Here is a 9228-nt window from a genome sequence, read left to right on the forward strand (position 1 = left end):
TATCCATTCACCTATCAATGGACATTTAGTTTGTTCCCCATATCTTAGCTACTGTAAATATTGTTGCAATGAATATGAAGGTGCCTATCTTTTTGAGTTAGTGTTTTTGTGTCGTTCAGATAAATACTAGAAGCGGAATTCCTGAGCCATATGGTAGTTCGATTTTTAAATTTTTTGAAGGAAAATCCACACTGTTTTTCATAGTGACTAAACTAATTTACATTCCCATCAACAGTATACAGTATTCAACAGTATACAAGAATTCCTTTTTCTCCACATCCTTGCAAACATGTATTTCTTGTTTTTTTGACAACAGCTAACCTATGAAGTGACATCTCACTGTACTTTTAATTTGCATTTCCCTGATGGTTAATGATGTAAGCACCTATTCAATATACCTGTTGACCATCCATATGTCTTCTTTGGAAAAATGTCTATTTAGATCCTCTGCCCATTTTGATTGGATTATTTGGCTTTTGCTATTGAGTTGTATACCATTACCTTGCATTTTTATAGCACTTTATTGTTTACAAAATCCTTTAGTTATGTCATTTAATCATCAGATAGCAGGTGTCCAGTAAATACTTTTGGATCACTGAATGAATTAAGCAGCTGTGTATGAGCTACAACTGGGTTGTAATTAAATGCAGATGGCAGGACAAAAATATTAAAATAACTATTCTTTTTAAACTTAGCATCTATCATTTGCTAAATTATATCTTCCAGACTACTAGTAATTCCTTGGTATCTTATACGGTTGATTTGCCTCAGTGGAGGGAGAACTTGGTACCTAGAATATTCCCTTCCTCTGGCTCACGAGGCAACATGACTAAGCATATAATCATAATTTTAAAAAGTTTTAAATGCCTAAAATTATACTTTACTGAAATATTGTTTTCACAACTCCACTAATTATAGTGACCTTCTGACATAAGTTATTAAAATGGTTTTATTAAAAATATGTTCTTTGTATTACCCACACCTGAATCATGTGAAACATTGCTTTTAAAGATCTTCTCTGTGCTAAGAAGAAAGTATATTCTAATTAGCCAATATTTTTGCTAAGATTTTAGGGAGCAACCAGAGGAAGAAAATGCTCAGATATTAAAAGACTAATAAAATATCTTATACTACATAAATCCTCCACATAAATAGCATCAGTGGTTTGTAGCTAGCATTTTCTACTTCCATATGCAGGATTCTCTGAGAGAAAACAAAAAGTATTCACTCCATAGAGACTGATCTAAAAGCTGATCTTTCATTGGGTTGAAATCCAACTGCAATGGCATCTCAGAGATTCAGAGTCTAACCCTGTTGTTACTACTACTTATCTAAAGCCCTTAACTCTTACAAAATTTATCCAGCAAGTGGGAAGAGGGTCCCTATCTTGATTCCTGAGGAAGACTTTGCTGTGTTGTGGCCCATACTCAAGAGACCACTAGAGAAAAAAATATAGCAATAGTAAAATAAGGAAACTATCGTTCTTTTCTTTTCATGTATGTTCTGCATGTCATGGCCTGATTACAAAGTAATCAGGATGTCCAAAAAAGAACTACCTATGAGTTCCAGAAGAGCAAGGAATATCAGAATAATATGAAGCCTGGGAAGACTGAAGTATAAAAGTGGGCATAAAGAAGCCCACTCCAGCAGACCTAGAGATTATTCTCATCTTCATCCGTCATAACCTTGGCAAAGGAACCCAGAAAGATTTGGTAGTAAGGAAATGAGTTTGTCAACTTCATATGCTGACTACTAATCTAATGTTGTTATGCAGTAAGTTTTTACCCATTAACTTCTTAATATAAGCTAAAAACCCTGACATGATATAAGGTTTAGCCCCAGTTCCCTCATAAATCTTTAAAAAGCGTAACAGAAGAATATTCCTTAACACTGCAAAGAATATTAAGAATAACTATCTTAAACTAGTATACATTACTTTTATAATCAAGGATAAACTAGATACATTACTTTTATAATCAAGGATAAAACTTTGTTCTGGTAATTCTGGCCAAAGCATTTAATATAAAACCTAAACAAAAGTATAAAAGAGAAAAAAAAGACACAGACACATGCATACACTTCCAAATTCAGTCCACTTGCAGATCCTGAAAGAGTGCTGTAACCTAGCTACAGCCTCTCTTAACCACGGGATGAAAGTAATTGAGGAAGACTCAAGGAAATGGAAAGATATTCCTTATTCATGGATAGGAATTAACATTGTTGAAATGACCATACTACCCAAAACCATCTTTAGATTCAATGCAATCCATATCAAAATTCCAGTGGCAACCTTCACAGAAATAGGAACAATAACCCTAAAAGTCCTATGGAACTACAAAAGACCTCAGATAGCCAAAACAATCCTGAGAAAGAACAAAATTGGAGGCCTCAAACTGATTTCAAGTTGTCTTAAAAAGATATAGTATCAAAACGGTATGGTGTTGGCATAAAAATACTCATAATCCAATGCAACAGAATGGAGAGCCAGGAAATAAACCCATGCATATGAACTCAACTAATCTTTAACAAGGGTACCAAGAATACAGAATGGGGAAATACTGACCTTGTCAATAAATGGTGTTGGGACAACTGGATAGCCACATGCAAAATAATGAAGTTAAAACCATGTTTTACACTATACAAAAACTAACTCAAAATAAAGTTTAAAACATAAGACTTGAAACTCTGTAACTTCTAGAAGAAAACAGGGAAAACCTCGACATTACATTAGTCTCAGCAATTTATTTATTTATTTATTTATTTGGGGGGGGTGGGATTTGACACCAAATAAACAAATAGGGCTACATCAGCCTACAAAGCTTCTGGGGGCACCTGGGTCAGTGGGTTAAAGCCTCTGCCTTCAGCCCAGGGTCCTGGGATCGAGTCCCGCATCAGGCTCTCTGCTCAGCAGGGAGCCTGCTTCCCTTCCTCTCTCTCTGCCTGCCTCTCTGCCTACTTGTGATCTCTGTCTGTCAAATAAATAAATAAAAATTTTATTTTTTTTTAAAGATTTTATTTATTTATCAGAGAGAGAGGGAGAGAGCGAGCACAGGCAGACAGAATGGCAGACAGAGACAGAGGGAGAAGCAGGCTCCCCACTGAGCAAGGAGCCCGATGTGGGACTCGATCCCAGAACGCTGGGATCATGACCTGAGCCGAAGGCAGCTGCTTAACCAACTGAGCCACCCAGGCGTCCCAAAAATTTTAAAAATAAAATAAAAATAAAAAAACTTCTGCACAGCAGAGGAAAAAATCAACAAAATTAAAAGCAACTTACAGGAAAAAGTATTCAAAAAGACCTCATATAACTCAATAGCAAAACTGAAAAAAAATACAATTTAAAAATGGGCTAAAACCTAAAGAGACATTTTCTAAAAGGACTACAAATGGTAAACAGGTATGTGAAAAAGCTCTCAATATCACACATCATCAGAGAAATGCAAATCAAAACCAGTTATCACTTCACATCTGTTAGGACTGCTGTTACTAAAAGACAAGAAATTGCCAAGTGTTGACAAGGACGTGAAGGAAAGGAAATCCTTTTATACTGTTGGTGAGGATATAAAACTGTACAGCTTTTATGGATAACAGCATGGGGATTCCCAAAGAAATAAAAATAAAACTACCATACAATTCAATAATCCCTCTTCTGGGTAAATAGCCGAAGGAAATAAAATCAGGATTTCAAAGCAGTATCTGCACTCCCATGTTCATTGCAGCTTAATTCACAGTAGCCAAAATACTTAATCTAAATATCCACTGATGGACAAAAAAATTATGGTATATATACACCTACAAACATCCACACTAATGGAGTATCATCCAGGCATTAAAAAAAGGAGATCCTGGCACACCTCAGCAACATGAACTTGGAGAAAATTGTGCAAAGTGAAATAAACCAGACACAGGGGGAAAAAAAATACTGTATGATTCATTTATATGTAGAATCTAAAAAAGACAAACTCTAAGAGTAGAATGGTGGTAGTCGGGTTGGGGGGGGCAGGGAATGAGGAGATGTTGGTCAAATGATACAAAAAGTCAGTTATAAGATTAATAAGATCTAAAGATCTAACATACAACATGATTAGAGTTAGTAATATTGCATAGTGCACTTGATATTTACTAAGAGAGTAGATCTTAAGTGTTCTTACCCTACATCCAAAAAAAAAAAAATTGCTAACTATGTGAGGAAATGAATGTGCTAACTTGTGTGGTAATTGCTTCCCAATGTATACATGTTAAATTATCAAGTTGTATACCTTAATAATAAAATGATGTACTTCATACTAAAAGCATGATCTATGAAAGAAAAAATCATAAATCAGACTTCATCAAAATTTAAAACTTCACTCTTAAAAAGACATTAAGATGATGAAAAGGATACCAAAGACAAGGAAAAAATATTCCAAACCACATACCCAAAATATGACTCCTATCTAAAATAAATTTTTCCAGGGCGCCTGGGTGGCTCAATGGGTTAAGCCGCTGCCTTTGGCTCAGGTCATGATCTCAGGGTCCTGGGATCGAGTCCCGCATCGGACTCTCCGCTCAGCAGGGAGCCTGCTTCCTCCTCTCTCTCTGCCTGCCTGCCTACTTGTAATCTCTCTCTGTCAAATAAATAAATAAAATCTTTTAAAAAATAAATAAATAAATAAATAATAAAATAAAATAAATTTTTCCAGGGGTGCCTGCCTGGTCCAGTCAGACTCTTGACCTTGGGGTTTTAAGTCTGAGCTCCACGTTAGGTGTAGAGATTACTTAAAAAAACAAAATCTTTAAAAAAACATTTTAGAAATAATAAAATACATTTTTTATTTATAGCTTTACTGAGATATAATTGACATGTATTTTAATAGTTCTAGATTATATATTTTATATATATTTATACATATTTTAAGATTGTATATATTATGTATAATATATATATATATAATAATGATTTTATTTATTTGGGGGAGAGAGGGAGAGAGAGAGAGCACAAGCGGGGGGGGGGGGGCCCAGAGGGAGAAGCAGACTCTCCGCTGAGCAGGGAGCTGATGCAGGGCTCGATCCCAGGACCCTGAGATCATAACCTGAGCTAAGGCAGCTTAACTGACTGAGCCACCCAGGCATCCCTAGCTGTATGTAATTTTTTAAATGATAAAAAATCAACATTAAAAAAAAAATCCAAATAGAAAATGGTCAAAAACCATGAAGAGATATTGCACTGACAAAGATCTATGGATGACAAATAAACATATGAAAAGATACTCAACATCATTAGAAAATACAAATAAAATTATGAGATAACACTACCTATTCAAACAGATTTTAAAAAGGTGAAAATAGCAAATGCTGCTGCTGATGTGACAAAACTGGTTATCTCATACTGATAGTGGTAATGTGAAACAGTACAGCCACTCGAAAAGAAGTTCAGCAATTTCTTTAAAAAAAGTTACCATATGTATTTCTGCACATTTATTCCAGTGAAACAAAAACTTAAATTTACATAAAAACAGGTACACAATACTATACTTTTAGCACAGTGATACCAAAGAACACTACTCATGACAGAAATAAATGAACTATTGGTCTATCTAACAACTTCGGTGGTTCCCAAGGACATTATGCTGAGTGAGAAAAGCCAAAGGTCATATATTCTATAAGATTCCATTGATATAACAAACTGTAGGTGACAATATTATAGTGATGAAAATAAGTGAGTAGTTGCCAGAACTTAAGACTAGAAGGCTGGGGAAAAAAAAAAAAAAAAAAAGACTAGAAGGCCAGGTGACGGAAAGCGGTGGGCTGATATGAGTATTAAGAGGGAGCATAAAGAAGAGCTCTGTGGCGATCTTGGTTGCAGTGGTGGTTACATGTGATAAAGTAACATGGAATCATACACATTATTCTCATCCAAATTATGTTTTGGACATTGTACTATAGTATATAATATGTAACGATTAGGGACAACTGAATGAATGGTACATCCATTTATCAAGTGAATGGATAACAAAACTGGAATACTATTAAACAATAAAAATAATTACAAGCCTCACAGGTTTTTGTGGGAAATGTCGATGATGGATTAATGGATATTGAATTTATTCTCTCTGCACTATGTACTAGCAAAATATTAAACATAATTATGTGGAGGCATTGGACAACAGTGCAGGGCTGCAATTCTTGAAAGGCATAAGGTTAGCTCCACATTCTTTAGGGCACTTTGCAAAACTGAGCACAGGGAGTGGAATTCAAACAGAGCAGCAGTCTCATGGGGCAGTGAAAACAGACTGTAATATGTAATATGTTGAGAGAGCTGGAATTGCAGAGAGATACCAAAGACGGAGCTGCATTGAAAACAGAGCTCCAGAAGCCTGCATGGTCACCAAGAACAGTGTTGTGCAATAGAACTTTCTGTAATGATGGAAATATATATATATATTTTTGCAAAGATGGAAATATTTAATGTGCTGTCCAGTATGACAGCACCACTACCATATGGCTACTGAGCACTTGAACTGTGGCAAGTGCAAGTAAGAAACTAACATTTTGTTTAAATTTAAATAGCTACAACATGCGGTTTGCCCTAGAGTTTGGCTGAATAAATTGCAAATATGCAGGGCAAAATTCAATGAGGTCTTTCTGTATCTGGCTTATTTCCCTTAGCATAATATAGTCCAGATTGATCCATGTTGTTGCGAATGGCATGACCTCCTTTTTAAAAACTGTATCTATTGTGCAGATATATGCCACAATTTATCCATTCATCTGTTGGCAGTTTGTTTCTCTATCTGGACTGTTGTGAATTATGCTGAAATGAATACGGGAGTATTCAAATAGCTCTGATTTCTTCTCCTCTGGATATATACTCAGAAGAGTGATTACCCAATTGCATGGTAGTTCTATTTTCAATTTTTTTTTTTAAGATTTTATTTATTTATTTGACAGAGAGATCACAAGTAGGCAGAGGCAGGCAGAGAGAGAGAAGGAAGCAGGCTCCCAATGCGGGGCTCCATCCAAGGACCCTGAGATCATGACCTGAGCCAAAAGCAGAGGCTTAACTGAGCCATCCAGGTGCCCCTATTTTTAATTCTTTGAGGAGCCTCTATACTGTTTTCCATAAAGGCCTTACGACTCTACATTCCTACTAACAGGGTTCTCTCTTCTCCAATCACATCTACACTTATCTTTTATCCTTTTGATAACAGCCATCCTAACATGTGAGATGATAACTCTGTGATTTTGATCTGCATTTCCCTGATTAGTGATGTTGAACATCTTTTCATGCATCTGGTTGGTCATTTTTATGTTTTCTCTGGAAAATTATCTCACTTACAGGTTGAATCTAGAAGAGTTGAACTCATAAAAGCAGAGTAGAACAGCAGTTCCTGGGGGCAGGAAGTGGAGGGAATCAGGAGACGGCTGTTGAAAGGGTACAAAGTTGTAGCTATGTAGGATGAGTCAGTTTCGGAGATCTAATGTGCAGTATGATGACTACAGTTAATACAGTATTATATACTGGAAATTTGCTGACAGCAGATTCTAGGTGCTCTTGTCACACATGAGAACATACATGCAATGGAAATTAAGGAGACACATGTGCTAACTAGTTTGACTGCAGTAATGGTTTTACTATGTATATCAAAACACCATATTACACACTTTAAAGATATACAATTTTTATTAAAAGCAAACAAAAAGGGGCACCTGGGTGGCTCAGGAGGTTAAGCCTCTTCCTTCGGCTCAGGTCATGATCTCAGGATCCTGGGATGGAGCCCTGCATTGGGTTCTCTGCTCAGCGGGGAGCCTGCTCCCCCTCCCCACCTCACCTGCCTCTCTGCCTACTTGTGATCTGTCAAATAAATAAATTAAATCTTAAAAAAAAAAAAAAAAAAGGAAACAAAAAAACCTTTGTGAGGCCTGAAAGAATTACCAGGAGCTGTGAGCTGAAAGAATGGCAAAACGTAGATACATTTCTCACGAACTCAAGAGCCCTTGTTGAACCACCCAGGCTTTTACTTTAGACACAGAAAGTCCACACTTCAGGAAAAGCTACTCTACATTTAGAAATGGTTTGTCAACCTCGGCATTACTGACACATTTTAACGGGTAATTATCTGGCATGCAATGTTGGAAGTGGGAGTGTCTGTTCACTGTACAAGGTTTACCAGCCTTCCTGGCCTCTACAGTAGTGCCAGTAGCACCCACACAAATTCTCACTGTAACGATCAAAATTGTTTCCAGGGGCATCTGGGTGGCTAGACAGTTAAGCATATGATTCTTGGTTTCAGCTCACGTCATGATCTCAGGGTCCTGGGATTAAGCCCTGCATCAGGCTCTGCACTCAGTATGGAGTCTGCTTAAGATTCTTTTCTCCCTCTGTCCCTACCCCCCCAATTCATTCTGTCTCTCTCTCTCTCTCAAACAAATAAATAAGATCTTAAAAAGAGGGGCACCTGGGTGGCTCAGTGGACCATAGCCTCTGCCTTCGGCTCAGGTCATGATCCCAGAGTTCTGGGATCGAGCCCCACACTGGGCTCTCTGCCCAGCAGGGAGCCTGCTTCCTTTCTTCTCTCTCTGCCTGCCTCTCGGCCTACTTGTGATCTCTGTCTGCCAAAAAATAAACTGAATATTAAAAAAAAGAAAGAAAGAAAGAAAGAAAGAAAAGCCAGAACCATTTCTAGACATTGCCAGATGTTTACTGAATCATAAAATCACCCTAGGTGAGAATCACTCTCTAGAGTAACAGCCAATCTGAAACTATCCTACAGACCAAAACAAATTCTCAACAGGATCACGCTGATCAATAATAAAGTAACCCCTTAAATAAAATTCTTTAGAGGGGAAAAAAAACACCTCAATAATAAAATAAAGTTTATTTCCAGTAATACATGTATTAAGAGGTCAACAATTTCCCTACTTTAAAAAAAGTATAAAGCTAGACAAAATGGTCAAAAGCTATCATTTCAAGGCACCAGAAACCAACCTGGGGTAAATACTAGGTTAAGAACATTTATTCCTGAAAAAACAGCTAAAGCTTTGGGGGAAAGTAAAAAAAAAAAAAAGCTGGAGCCTATGGGATTCTTTTTTTTTTTTTTTTTTAAGATTTTTATTTATTTGTCAGAGAGAGCGAGTGAGCGAGAGCAAGCACAAGCGCACAAGCGGCCAGAGGTATAGAGAGAAGCAGGCTCCCTGCCAAGCAAGGAGCCCAATGCAGGACTCGATCCCAGAACCCTGGGATCATGA

This window comes from Mustela erminea, chromosome 2, assembly GCF_009829155.1.
Source record: "Mustela erminea isolate mMusErm1 chromosome 2, mMusErm1.Pri, whole genome shotgun sequence".
NCBI lineage: Eukaryota > Metazoa > Chordata > Mammalia > Carnivora > Mustelidae > Mustela > Mustela erminea.